Source organism: Trichechus manatus, unplaced genomic scaffold (assembly GCF_000243295.1).
Source record: "Trichechus manatus latirostris isolate Lorelei unplaced genomic scaffold, TriManLat1.0 scaffold00208, whole genome shotgun sequence".
In the NCBI taxonomy this organism is placed as follows: domain Eukaryota; kingdom Metazoa; phylum Chordata; class Mammalia; order Sirenia; family Trichechidae; genus Trichechus; species Trichechus manatus.
Genome location: NW_004444144.1, coordinates 1,812,990 through 1,828,023, shown reverse-complemented (window position 1 = coordinate 1,828,023; position 15,034 = coordinate 1,812,990). Strand labels below are relative to the sequence as shown.

Here is a 15,034-nt window from a genome sequence, read left to right as displayed (position 1 = left end):
AAAACCTGAAACCCAAAGAGTTTCAATGACTTTGCCAAGTTTACCCAGCTGGTTATAAGATGTCCAAACCTGTCTCTGAGCCACATCACCACATCTCTCATAAAAATAATTGATCTGCTTGGGGTGATGAAAATCTTTTGCAATTGGATAGTGGTGATGTGATAGTTGCACAATATGCATTAAATAGGCAAGGGCCCAAACATGCTTAGTCATGTTAGGCTCTCAATAAAATTTATTGATTTTTAAAATAATATTTTATTATGTTTTTGCTGAAAGTTTACACAGTAAATTAGGTTCCCATTTTACAGTTTTTATACAAATTATTCAGTGACATTAGTTACATTTTTCACAATGTGTCAACATTCTCTTTAATTGTGTTCTGGTTGTCCTGTTTCCAGTACTCTAGTTTCCCTGCTCCCTTATCTTCTTATCTTTGCTTTAGAGTAAATGTTGACCTTTTGGTCTCATATAGACAGTTTTTTAGTAGAGCACCGTACTTATGGGTAATATCCTTTATTTTGTGTGCCACTTTGTTGTTTCACTGAAAGGTGATCTCAGGGGATATTTTGGTTCAAGGTTTAAAGAGTATCTCAGGGCGACAGTCTTAGGAGGTACTCTGGTCTCAAATGGTCCAGTTAGCCTGAACTTTTTTAATAATTTGAGTTTTGTTCTACATTTTTCTCCCATTTTATCTAGAGCCATCTATTGTGATCCCGGTCAAAATAGGTCCGTAGTGGTAGCCATGCATCATGTAGTTCTTCTGGTCTCAGGATAGACGAGGCCGTGGCTTGTGTAGGCTATTAGCCTTGTAGACTTGTTTCTTCTCTGAAACTTTGGTTTCCTTCTTACGCTTTTGTTCCTGACAAGTAGAGACCAATAGTTGTATCTTAGATGGCCGCTCACAAGCTTTTAAGACTCTGGACACTACTCACTTCATTAGGACGAAGAACATGAACTTTGAGAACTGTATTATGCCAATTGACTGAGTTGTCTGCCCATTTGATTTTATAAACAGTATTAATGACACCAGTTTTGAATATGTCTGACTGTGAATTGGCTCATTTAACCCTCACAACATCTGCTGAGGTAGATGCTCTTATTGCAATTGGAACTAATTCCTTAATTATGTAATCTTTGTTTAGTATCCATGTCCTGTGGCAATAAACTTCATGAGAGCAGGGAGCATGTCTGTCCTGTTTATCCTTGTATTCCTAGTACCTAGGACAGTGCTAGGTATGTGATAAACATGCAAAATGTATTTGTTGAGTGAATTTTTCATCCTCCTTTTACAAGTGAGGACACCAAACTTAGAGATGTTAAATACCTTGGCCAGGGTCACCAACTAATCCAAATTCACATCCGTTGGACCTCACCTTCTTACTAGCTCCCAAATAGTCTAAGGTGTTTATTAGGATCATGTAGCTCGGTAAAGTTCCTAGCTATTGAAAGATTAATTAACACCTTTCAAAAGATCTTTGTTTTTAATAATTTTAAGAACACAAAGCAGAATTCAGAGATGAGCAGTAGTAAAATGGTTGTGTTTAAACATGCCATATTTCATAAAGATATTACATTGAGAAATTCACACCTGGCATTTGAGACCAAAAGCTGGCATAGAAAGTGACGGAAGTATTATAAGGAATTCGCCCAGCCAAATCTTCCTAAGCTTATTACCAATAAAGAGGATATTTTCTTTAAAATAAAGATCATGATGGTTTTATAGACCTTTCTCCTCAACTGAAATCTTTGGTGGGGGGGCTCCAGTTTTCTTAGACCACCTGGTATTCATCATTCTTACCTGGTTTGCTTAAAATAGCTGGCCAAGCTTCTGAGTCCTGATTCTGGTCCCTTCACCACTCCCAGCTCTGGCCTGAGCATAAGTTCCCTGATAAATACACAGTACTCCAAGTCCTGCAGAAGAAGCATGAAAAAAATAAGATTACCATGTCCTATAGGAAGAATACTGAAGTAAATTGGCAAGCTACCTGTGGTGAGAGATGCAATGTAAAGTCTCTGGGAAAGGGCTCTTACTCATGTAGTCATTGGCAGGATTCAGTTCCTCATGGGTTGTTTAACCAAGGGCCTCAGTTTCTTGCTGGCTATTGACTGGAGGTCTCCCTTAGTTCCTTGCTACATAGCCTCTCCATAGGACAGCTACAATTTGGCAGCTGTTTTCCCTCAGAGTAAGCAAGTGAGAGAGAATAAGAAAGGGCAAGATGAAAGCTAGAGTCTTTTTTAAAATTTAATTTAATTTTATTGTTGCACTTTAAGTGAAAGTTTACAATTCAAGTTAGTCTCTCATACAAAAATTTATACATACATTGTTATGTGACCCGAATTTTTCTCCCTGTACTGTGATAGCACATTCCTCCTTTCCACCCCTGATTTCCCATGTCCATTCAACCAGCTCCTGACCCTGTCTGCCTTCTCATCTCACCTCTGGACAGGAGCTGCCCATTTAGTCCCATGTATCTACCTAAGCTAGGAAGCACACTCTTCATGAATATCATTTTATGTCCCGTAGTCCAGTCTAATCTTTGACTGAAGAGTTGGCCTCGGCAACAGTTTTAGTGCTGGGTTGACAGAGAGTCCGGGGGCCATGATTTCTGGGGCTCCTTCAGTCTCAGTCAGACCAGTAAGTCTGGTCTTTTCACTAGAATTTGAGTTCTGCACCCCACTTTTCTCCTGCTCCAACAGGGACTCTCTGTTGTGTTCCCTGTCAGGGCGGTCATTGGTGGAAACGGGCACCATCTAATTCTTCTGGTCTCAGGCTGTTGCAGTCCCTGGTTTATGTGGCCCTCTCTGTCTCTTGGGCTAATGTGAAAGCTAGTCTTTTTGAAACCTAATCTCAGAAGCGACATCCCAACATTCTATTCATTAAAAGCAAGTCACTAGGTCCACTCAAGAGGAGGGATTATATAAGAGCATGGACACCAGAAGTTGGGGATCTTTGGGAATCATCATAGAAACTGCCTACCACAGTTGCCCTCTGGCCCCCAATCATTCATGTCCCCTCCCACATGCAAAGTACATTCACTCACTTCCAAGGTCCCCAAAAGTCTTATCCCATTATAACATTAATTCAAAATCCAGGATCTCATCAATTAAATCAGGTCCAGGTATGGATCAGGCTCTTCAGGTATCTCTCCTTAAGTAAACTTCCTCTCAATCTGTGGGTCTGTGAAATGACATGTTCTCTGCCTACCTCCCCTTCGCCCCTCCCCCGCATCAATACGCACAATGATGGAATAGGTGTAGGATAAATGTTATAGACATTCTTTTTCAAAAGGGGGGAAAATGGGAACCACAAAGGAGTAGCTGATCCATTGAAATTCTGAAATACAGCCAGGCAAATGTTGGAAGTTCCTTGATTAGATTTTAAGGCCTGGGAATAATTCTCCATGACTCTTGACTCTGCCCTCTGAATCATTCTTTTTCATGAAAGGTAGCACATGGTGTTTGCACGTAAGTAGTTTTCTCAGACTTCTTCCTGCCAGTAGAATTTCAGGGGGCTCTGAAGTTTTGTTTTTCAAATTTTGTACTGTTTCTATCCCTTTCCACTCAAGTTGGCAATGTTTTTGCTGATACAATTCTCAAAAAAGACTTTGTATGCCATTTCTTAATTTTAGCATCTTTGCCTCTGGAGAGGCTGAGAATTTTTAAAATCATGAAGTCCTGGCTCCTTTTTGTTTAACAGTCCTTCCCTCAATTTATCTTTCTCCTCTTGCATTTTACTATCAGCAGCAAGAAGAAACCAGGCATCACCCTCAACACTTTGCTTGTAAATGTCCGTAGTTAAAGCTGCCTACAACAGTCCATTCCTTTTCACTCCCACTGCTACTACTGTCTCTATATGAGCAGTTCTCAATTTTTTTGGTCTCAAGACCCTTTTACGCTCTTAAAATTATTGAGGACCCCAAAGAGTTTTGTTTATGTGGGTTATATCTACCAGCATTTATTGTACTAGAAATTAAAGATGAGGAATTTAAAATGTTTATCAATTCATTAAAAAAAAAAAAAACTACACCCATTACAAGTTAACCTCAGAGTGATGATGCCATCACACATCATATAGCCTCTGGAAAACTCCACTGTACACTCAGGAGAGAATGAGAGTAAAGAAGGCAAGTAATAGTATTATTACGAAAATAGTTTTAAACTCACGGACTCCCTGGAAGGGTCTTGGGGACTGCTGGAGTCCCTGAATGATACTTTAATAACTGCTGTCTAGATAAATCTTCTCAAAGCACAGGCTCCTCATTCCCTTGGAATCAAGTTCATCCCCTTGCCCTTTCACACTTCTGCTTCCTCCTTATCATTCCATTCACCCCTTAAATTCACCTGCTTGAGCCCTCCAGCCTAGTAGTTTTCTTGCACACCCTGGTAGCCATTCCCATGCTGCCTTGTGCCTTTGTTGTCCTCTCCACCTCATCCCCCCTGTCTTAGGCTGGGTTCTCTAGAGAAGCAAAACCAATGAAGTATATAAATATATATAGAGATTTATATCAAGAAAATGGCTTACATGGTTGTAGAAACTGTAAAGTCCCAAGTCCGAGGATCAGGCTGCAGGCTTCTCCTTACTCACATAGCCACAGGGGCTGGTGAATCCAAGATTGGCAAGTCAGACGCAGGTCTCTGGCTGACAGGCTGCAGAAGCTGACGAATCCTAAGATCAGCAGGTAAGATGGCAGGTAAGCTGCTAGCTCAACTCTCAAGAACTGGAGGTCAGATGAACAGGAGCCAGCTGCAGGATCCAGAGTGAGCAAAAGCCAGTGAGCCTTGCCAGAAAGTCCACCTATATTGAATGCAGGCCACACCCCCAAGGAAAATCCCTTTCAACTAATTAGCTGCTCATAACAGATCTCATCATGGAAGTGATTACGCTATATCAGGTATCATTATAGAGGTGATTACATCATTACATAGCTGCCAAACTACATCATAACTGCCAAATCACTGAGAATCATGGCCCAGCCAAGTTGACCCATAACCTTTACCATCACACCTCCCAGAGCATTTCCCTTGTGTGGCATGTCCTCCTCCCTACTCAACTACCCCTGGCTCACTGATCATTCTCACCATTAGACTCCTGAGACACTATTCTCAGACAGTCAACACTCAGCTACATTGCACTATTGCTCTTTTTGGTAGGTGCTGTCTTCTGCATGACCAGATGAGCCTGGAATCAGGAGGCAGCTTGGATTCAAGCCCTGACTCTGTGCCTCACTGTAGTTGTTGTTGTTAGGTGTCATCAAGTTGGTTACAACTCATAGGGACCCTATGTACAACAGAATGAAACACTGCCGGGTCCTATGCCATCCTCACAGTCATTGCTATATTTGAGCCCATTGTTGCAGCCACTGTGTCAGTCCATCACATTGAGGGTCTTCCTCTTTTTCAATGACCCTCCACTCTACCAAACATGATGTCCTTCTCCAGGGACTGGTCCCTCCTGATAACATGTCCAAAGTACATGAGATGAAGTCTCACCATCCTCGCTTCTAAGGAGCATTCTGTCTGTGCTTCTTCCAAGACAGATTTGTTCACTCTTCTGGCAGTCCATGGTATATTTAATATTCTTCACCAATGCCATAATTCAAAGGCATCAATTCTTATTCATTGTCCAGCTGTTGCATGCATATGAGGCAACTGAAAATACCATGGCTTGAGTCAGATGCACCTTAGTCCTCAAGGTGACATCTTTGCTTTTTAACACTTTAAAGAGGTCTTTTGCAGCAGATTTGCCCAATGCACTACGTGTTTGATTTCTTGACTGCTGCTTCCATGGGCATTGATTGTGGATCCAAGTAAAATGAAATCCTTTACAACATCAGTATTTTCTCTGTTTATCATGATGTTGCTTATTGGTCCAGTTGTGAGAAATTTTGTTTTCTTTATGTTAAGGTGTAATCTATACTAAAGGCTGTAGTCTTTGATCTTCATCAGTAAGTACTTCAAGTCCTCTTCACTTTCAGCAAAGTTGTGTCCTCTTGCATATTGCAGGTTGTTAATGAGTCTTTCAGCAATCCTGATTCCACGTTCTTCTTCATATAATCCAGCTTCTAGGATCATTTGCTTAGCATACCAGATTGAATAAGTATGGTGAAAGGATACAACCCTGATACACACCTTTCCTGATTTTAAACAACGCAATATTCCCTTGTTCTGTTCTAACAACTGCCTCTTGGTCTACGTACAGGTTCTGCATGAGCACAGTTAAGGGTTCTGGAATTCCCATTCTTTGCAGTGTTATCCATAATTTGTTGTGATCCAGACGGTCAAATGCCTTTGCATAGTCAAAAACAACTCAGGTAAACATCTTTCTGGTATTCTCGGCTTTCAGCCAAGATTCATCTGACATCAGCAATGATATTGTAAAAATGACGTGGGAGCAGTGTATGACCTCCTCTAACTTCACAAGGGGGAAGGAGAATCAAGATCAATAGCCCAAGCCTGATTGCTATGAGGCAGGAGTCAAACATGCCTCCTCTCTCCTCCATGTTTACCAATTTTGACACCAACCATCCCCCCCCCGCCCCACGGCACTCTCTACTTCTCTGCTAGGTTCAATAATTCATTGAAATGGCCACGCATAACTCACAGACAATACTCACGATTATAAGGTTTATTAGGGGAGTAACAGGTTACAATTCAGGCTCAGGAACACTCAAGGATACAGTTCTTCCATCAGGACAGCCTCTTACCAGCTGTGCTCGCAGGTATGCCTCTCCCTGGCCCTAGGCCTCTGCCCAAAGGCACTCAGCTTTTTCTGTCTGTGGGCTGGGAAGCCCACTGTGCTGTCTCCTGTTGCCTGGTCTCTCCTGCTGGGTTTCTCCTGCCAGGTCTCTCCTTTGACTGCTTCTCACCATCTTCAGGGTTATAGCTCTTTCTCTCTCTTTCTCTCTCTCTCTCTCATTCTCTCTCTCTCTCTCGCTCTCTTTCTCTCTCTCTCGGTCTCCTGCATCCAGGAGCTTCTCAGCACAGGGATCCTGGGTCCTAAGGACATGCTGGCTCCTGGCTGTTCTTCCCTGGTAGTGGTGGGATTCTCTCTTTCCCGCCTCTGGGGTGGCTTGTTTCAAGCACAGCAGGATGGCAAAACTGACCAATCCCCTTGGTGGGCCACAATTACCCTATCACACAGTCCCGCCCAATCACTTGAGTGGGAGTTACAAGACCATGGCTAGAAAGGCCACACAAAAAGTGTACCATTGCACCGCAGATATTCCTCATTCCACATCCTCTTCTGAATCTGGCTTGAATTTCTGGCAGTTCCCTGTCGATGTACTGCTGCAACCGTTTTTGAATTATCTTCAGCATAATTTTATTTGCATGTGATATTAATGATATTGTTCGATAATTTCTGTATTCCCTTGGATCACCTTTCTTTGCAATAGGCACATATATGGATCTCTTCCAGTTGGTTGGCCAGGTAGCTGTGTTCTAAATTTCTTGGCATAGACATGTGAACACTTCCAGAATTGCATCTGTTTGTTGAAACATCTCAATTGGTGTTTCATCAGTTCCTGTAAAACTGTTTTTCACCAATGCCTTCAGGGCGGCTTGAACTTCTTCCTTTGGTACTATTGGTTCTTGATTGCGTTACCTCCTGAAATGGTTGAACGTTGACCAATTCTTTTCAGTACAGTGACTCTGTGTTCCTTCTATCTTCTTTTGATGCTTCCTGTGTTGTTCAATTTTTTGCCCATAGAATCCTTATATATGTATATATATATATATATATTTTGCTTTAGATGAAGGTTTATAGAACAAATTAGTTTCTCATTAAACAATTACTACACATATTGTTTTGTGACATTAGTTGCTGTCTTAGTCATCTAGTGCTACTCTAACAGAAATACCACAAGTGGATGGTTTTAACAAAGAGACATTTATTCTCTCACAGTCCAGTAGGCTACAAGTCCAAATTCAGGGCATCAGCTCCAGGGGAATGCTTTCTCCATTGGCTCTGGAGGAAGGTTCATGTCATCAATCTTCTTTTGGTCTCTGAGCTTCTCTGCGCAGGAACCTCAGGTCCAAAGGACGTGCTCTGCTCCTGGCCCTGCCTTCTTGGTGGTATGAGGTTCCTATGTGTCTCTGCTTGCTTCTCTCTTTTATATATCAAAATAGATTACATTAAGACACTACCTAATCTTGTCAACCTCATCAGTATAACCTGATCACAGTGATAGAATTTACAACACATAAGGAGATCACATATAATCTCATCATAGTGGTAGAGTTTACAACACATAAGGAAATCACATCAGATAACACAATCGTACAATACTGGGAATCATGACCCAGCCAAGTTGCTACACACATTTTCTGGGGGACACAATTCAATCCATGACAGTTGCCAACCCTGTGACATGTCAACACTCTCCCCTTCTTAACCATGGGGTTCCCATTTCCATTTGTCCAGCTTTCCTGTCCCCTCCTACCTTCTCGTCCTTGCCGTTGGTCTGGTGTACTCATTTCGTCTCATATATATGGTTGGCTACATTTATTATTGTTTGTTTTATGGGCCTGTCTAATCTTTGCCTGAAGGGTGAACCTCAGGAGTGACTTCAGTACTGAGTTAAAAGGTCCTCCAGGGAGAATCCTTCACCATTGCAACTCGAGGCTTGAATTTTTTCTTCAGTTCTTCCAACTTGAGAAATGCAAAGCGTGTTCTTTTGGTTTTCTATCTTCAGGTCTTTGCACATTTCATTACAGTACTTTACTTTGTCTTCTCGAGCCGCCCTTTGAAATTTTCTGTTCAGCTCTTTTAGTTCATCATTTCTTCCTTTTGCTTTAGCTACTTCACATTCAAGAGCAAGTTTCAGATTCTCTTCCGACATTCTTTTTTTTTTTTTTTTTCATTTCTGTCTTTTTAAGAACCTTTTGCTTTCTTCATGTATGATGTCCTTGGTTTTATTCCACAGCTTGTCTGGTCTTTGGTCATTAGTGTTCAATGCATCAAATCTGTTATTGAGATGGTCTCTAAATTCAGATGGGATATAATCAAGGTTGTACTTTGCTCTCATGGACTGTTTTAATTTTCTTCAGCTTCAACTTGAATTTTCATATAAGCAACTGATGGTCTGTTCTGCAGTCAGCCCCTGGCCTTGTTCTGACTGATGATATTGAGCTTTTCCATCGTCTCTTTACACAAATGTAGTCAATTTGATTCCTGTGTATTTTATCCAGCAAGGTCCATGTTTATAGTGGCTGTTGTTGAAAAAAAGTATTTCCAGTGAATAAGTCATTGGTCTTGCAAAATTCTATTATGCAATCTCCTGCGTCATTTCTATCAACAAGGCCATACTTTTCCACTACTGATCCTTCTTCTTTTTTTTCCAACTTTTGCATTTCAATCACCAGTAATTATCAATGCATCTTGATTGCATGTTTGATCAATTTCAGACTGCAGAAGTTGGTAAAAACCTTCATTTTCTTCATCTTTAGCAATAGTGATTGGTGCATAAATTTGAATAGTAGTCATATTAACTGGTCTTCTTTGTAGGCATATGGATATTTTCCTATCACTGATAGCATTGTATTTCTGGGTAGATCTTGAAATGTTCTTTTGACGATGAATATGGTGCCATTCCTCTTTAGTTTGTCATTCCTGGCACAGTAGACCATATGATTGCCCGATTCAAAATGATAAATACTAGTCCATTTCAGCTCACTAATGCCTAGAATACTGATCTTCAAGTGTTCCATTTCATTTTTGACAACTTCCAATTTTCTTTGATTCATACTATGTGCATTCCACATTCCAATTATTGATGGATGTTGCAGCTATTTCTTCTCATTTTGAGTCGTGCCACGTTAGCAAATGAAGGTCCCAAAAGCTTTACTCCATTCATGTCATTAAAGTCTACTCTACTTTGAGGAGGTAGCTCTTCCCTAGTTATATTTTGAATGCCTTTCAACAGGCACTATGTCAGGCAGTGTTTCTGCTGCTATCCGTAAGGTTTTCACTGGCCTCACTAAAAATCCATTGCTGTCAAGTCGATTCCAACTCATAGATACCCCATAGCGTTTCCCAGGCTGTAAATCTCTATGGAAGCAGACTGCCACATCTTTCTCCTGTGGAACTGCTGGTGGTTTCAAACCACCGACCTTCCAGTTAGCAGTCAATTGCTTTAACCACTGTACCTCCAGGGCTCCTCATTCTTCTTCAAGAAAAAATAATACAGAAATGCACACAGTAAATGGATTTTACCCTCTTCCCTTACTCTCTTTATTTCCCACTCCCCAGGAGTAACTACTGTCAACAATTCATCAAGTGTCCTTCTAGACCTTTTGTGTGTGTGGTAAATATTTACGTAACAAAACATTTATCATTTCAACAATCTTCACATGTACAATTCAGTGACATTATGTTCCTCATATTGTGTAATCATTACCCTTAACAATTCTCAAATTTTCCTATCACCCTTGACAGAAACTTCTAGAACTTTTAGTACACATATATACCTATGTGATATGTAAGTTTCTTTTTAGTTTTCTACTTTTTACCAAAAAAAGACATATGCTTGGGAACTTGCTGTGATGGTTAAGACTGTGTGTCAACTTGGCAGGGCCATGATTCTCAGTGTTTATATGTGAACACTCTCATGACTGAATCTGCTGTGAATAGCCAATCAGTTGAAAGAGAGTTTCCTTGGGGATATTGCCTGCATCCGAATATAAGTGGACGTTCTGGCTTTTTGCTCACTCTGTATCCTGCGGCTGCCTCCTGTTCATCTGACTTTCGGTTGGGACTTGAGCTATCAGCTTATCTGCCGATCTTGGGAGTTGTCGATCTTTACAGCCTTTGAGCGGAGCCCTGCTTTCCGATCTGCCAATCTTGGGTTCTCCAGCCCCTGCGGCTACGTGAACTGGGAGAAGCCTCTATCCTAATCCACAGACTTGGGACATTCCAGCCTCTACAATCACGTGAGCTGTTTCTTTGACATAAATCTCTCTATATATATATTTATACGCTTTACTAGTTTTACTTCTCTAGAGAACCCAGCCTAAGACACTTGCTTTTTTTTTTTTTTCTTTTGCAAAAGCATCGTGGATATATTTTGGATAGATCTATTGCATTATTTTTCTATCTTTTCCAACAAAAACAAGTTTGGTTTATTGGAAAAGTTTCACTAAATAAGTCCACAAAGGTAACAAACTCAGGAAAAAGCTCATTTGGACAGAAAGCCCAGTGTCTCGAGTCAGTGTAAAATGTCCACTTAACAATTGCCAAGAAACCCCTAAGATTTCAACTTATTTTATTTTTAATGTATATATTTAAATAACATGATGAAAAAATCTAATTCAGAAAAAAATTTAGTGTGGAAAAGTTACTCAAACTAGAAACAAAATCATTTAAACAGTTCAGAGACCCAGTCTATACCATAAAAGGAAAATCAATAAAGCCAGTCTGTGCTAAAGTTTTCTGTAAGGGGAAAAGCCTCAAACTTATTAACATAAACTAATAAAAAACTAAGTGCTCCGTTTGGCTGCCCTGCTCCTCTGGGTGATGTCTTCTCTCCATAGTGCTTTAGATGCCCGCTTCTCAGTTATTCAGAAGCTTCTTCATTCTAGCCTCCCTTGTCTTCCTCTAAATATTCATGATCAAAGAATAAGTAGGCCAAGTGGATAACTTTCTTTAAAAAGGGTACAGAATTCCTGCCCTATTCATCTCAACCTTTCAAACACTTTTAGCTTGAGCTTACCTCATTTTGCAGCTTTAGGGCCCAACAAAAAACACCCATGAGGGAGCAGGCAGAATCTCACCAACCTTCTTAGATGTCCTCTTGTGTCTCAAGCTGGGTGAAGGGCTAGAAATGCACATTCAAGGAACAGGAAGAGCTCCCATAAATTAAGAGTTCTAGCTTCCTTCTCCATCTTCAGAGTGCTGCAGAGATCCCAAACAAAGCCAATTAGGCAAAATTTATTTAGAACTTTGAGTTCTTTTCTGCACCAAAAATTAACATTTTAAATTATTATGTAAATTGTAAATCTGTCAGCTTTATCCTTTATGGTTTTGTGTTTTCAGTCTTGCTTGGAAAGAACTTTCCTAATTCCAAGATTAAATAAATAAAGTATTCTTTTATTTCTCTCTAGAACTTTCATATGTTTTAGCTCCTTAATCCATCTGGGATCTTTTCCTAAACTGATGGATCAATTATCCCTCTACTAGTGTGTTAGTTATCTAATGCTGCTATAACAGAAGTACCACAAGTGGATGGCTTTACCAAACAGAAATTTATTCTCTCACAGTTTAGGAGGCTAGAAGTCTGAATTCAGGGCGCCAGCTCCAGGGGAAGGCTTTCTCTCTCTCTGTCAGCTCTGGGGAAAGGTCCTTGTCATCAATTGTCCCCTGGTCTAGAAGATTCTCAGTGCAGGGACCCCAGGTCCAAAGGACTTGGGCTATTCCTGGCTCTTCTTTCTTGGAGGTACTGAGGTCCCTCTCCTTTCTGCTTGCTTCTGTCTTTTGTATTTCAAAAGAGATTGACTCAAGATACAACTTAATCCTGTAGACTGTGTCCTGCCTCATTAACATAACTGCCTCTAATTCTGCCTCATTAACATCACAGAGGTTAGGATTTACAATACATAGGATAATTACATCCAATCACAAAATGGAGGACAATCACACAATACTAGGATTCATGGCCTTTGCCAAGTTGACACATACTTTGGGGGGACATAATTCAATCCATAACAACTACCATTTCACCACTTATTTGAAGTGCCCCTTTTAACAAGTAAATATTCTTTACCTCCCATGGCTATTTCCAATTTTATTCTGTTCCACTGATTTATTTCACTGATTCTATATCAGCACCACATTGTTTTTATTACTATATGTCCAGGGTATGTTTTGATATCTAAAAAGACATCCTCTCAACATCACACCCCCAAGCAGCACAGGCACAGCCCACTGGAACCTGGCCTGCACTGATTCCCAGCTTACCCGGTCAGCCCTAGTACGTGCCACAAACAACCCATCCTAGCAACTCCCCTTCAGCTGGACCTTCCCTGCTGCACTATAGCTGAGCAACTGACCCTGCCCATTGGACAAGGAGGTGAAGAGTATCATGCTCACAAACAACAAAGAACGTATAGCCTACCTGCTCAGATGTAATCAAATAAAACAAAAAAACAGGATGAAAGAAACTAATCTATAATCAATAAACAAGGAAAATAACTACTGAATGTTCCAATGACAGCAGACAATATCAAAACATAAAAAAAAGGACAAGATGGTTCCAGTAGGCATCCAAAATAAAACACGAGAGGACTTTCCAGTAGAAGAAAAGGCACAAGAACTACCTGATAGGGAATTCAAATCTCTAACATTCAGAGCTATCCAGAAGTTGAAGCAAAAAGCATACAAAAATGAAGAAAAAATAGACAAATTCATGGAAAAGACAGACAAACTCATGGAAAAGACAGACAAAAAAATAGAAGAATTCAGGAAAATAATACAGGAACAAAATGTGAAAATAAATTCACAACTAGAAATCATACAAAAACAACAATTAGAAATCCAAAAGATAAACAACAAGATTTCAGAATGGACAGCATCATAGAAGGGCTGAGAAGCTGGTTTGACATGATGGAAGACAGGATCATTGAAAATCAAGACAAACACTTGGGTATAACTCTGAGGAAAAATCAGAAAAAAGAATGAAGAAAAATGAAGAAACCATGAGAATTATGTGGGATACAATCAAAAGCAAAAATTTGCGAGTGATATGAGTTCCAGAGCAAGGGGAGAAAACAGAAAACACAGAGAGGATCATTGAAGAACTGCTGACAGAAAACTTCCCCAATATCATGAAGGATGAAAAGCTGACCATCCAAGAAGCTCGACGAACCCCATATAGGACAGACTCCGAAAGAAAATCACCAAGGCGTATCATAATCACACTCGCTAAAACCAAAGACAAACAAAGAATCCTGAGAGCAGCTCAGGAAAAACGAAAAGTCACATACAGAGGAGAAACAATAAGACTAAACTCGGATTATTCGGCAGAAACCATGCAGGCTAGAAGGCAATGGGATGACATATATAAAACCTTGAAAGAAAAAAAATTACCAGCCAAGTATACTATATCATGCAAAACTCTCATTCAAATATGATGGTGAAATTAGGACATTTCCAGATAAACAGAAATTAAGGAGCTATGTAAAAACCAAACCAAACTTACAAGAATTATTAAAGGGAGCCCTTGATAAAAACTAAATAAATAAATAAAAATAAAAAGGCATCCTCTCAATTTTTATTTTCCGAATTTTTCTTGGTTAATATTATATTTCATTAGTTTTGCAACCTAGAGCAAGTTATATAAGTCTGAGTGTTTTATCATTTGAAAAGGTTAAGACTGTGAGCTCTATAGTCGCATTGCCTAAGTATCAGTAAGAGTTCACCCAGGAAAACAGGAAGTGTTCTAGGTCTTCCAAGCAAAGAGAATTTAATACAGAGTATTGTAACACTGGAGATGGAAGTACTAAGAAGACTAATGCAAGCACAGGAAGCTACTGTACAGGGGATTCAATGAGAAGAGGTAGTATTGCTAAAGCCCAGACTGAGGGCCATCTGGTGACATCTAGAACTCTATGGAGGCTGCCTGATGGGAGCTAGGAGCATGAAAGGAGGGGCTGTAGAACAGATACTGGATCCATGTAAGAGATAATAGTTGTTGCCAGACATACCACAGGAAGCTAAGACAGAGATGGGGAGAAATATTCTGACTTCTTACCTCTTCCTCCTTCTCTCCAAGCTTCCTGTAAGCTTCCCATTGGCTGAGCCAACCTGGAAGCCAGAGAGCAAGAGAGCCTAAAAATATAATTCTTTGTGATACAGCACAGAGGTTAGGAAAGTCAGGGAATTAATCTGAAGTAAGCAAGCAATTGACCATAACCACATACTAGCTGTGTGACCTTGGAGAAGATATTTAACCACAGTTTGCCTCAGTTTCCTCCTCCATAAAGTAGGGATAATAATAGTACATACCTCACAGGGCTATAAAAAAAACAAAAACAAAAAACC

General features: G+C 40.2%; 1 long non-coding RNA gene across 2 annotated transcripts; it reads right to left on the bottom strand.

Moving 5' to 3' along the window:
• Nucleotides 1-492: 492 nt before the first annotated feature.
• Nucleotides 493-14,797, bottom strand: LOC111822764 (uncharacterized). Of its 2 annotated transcripts, XR_002825874.1 has the most exons (4): nt 14,745-14,797; nt 11,774-11,890; nt 1,799-1,911; nt 493-859 (listed from the first exon to the last, which is right to left on the bottom strand). It is a non-coding gene; the product is annotated as an uncharacterized LOC111822764 (long non-coding RNA). The 2 variants fall into 2 exon arrangements; XR_002825873.1 differs by lacking the exons at nt 11,774-11,890; nt 14,745-14,797 and adding an exon at nt 4,523-4,579.
• Between the last annotated feature and the right edge of the window lie 237 nt (nt 14,798-15,034).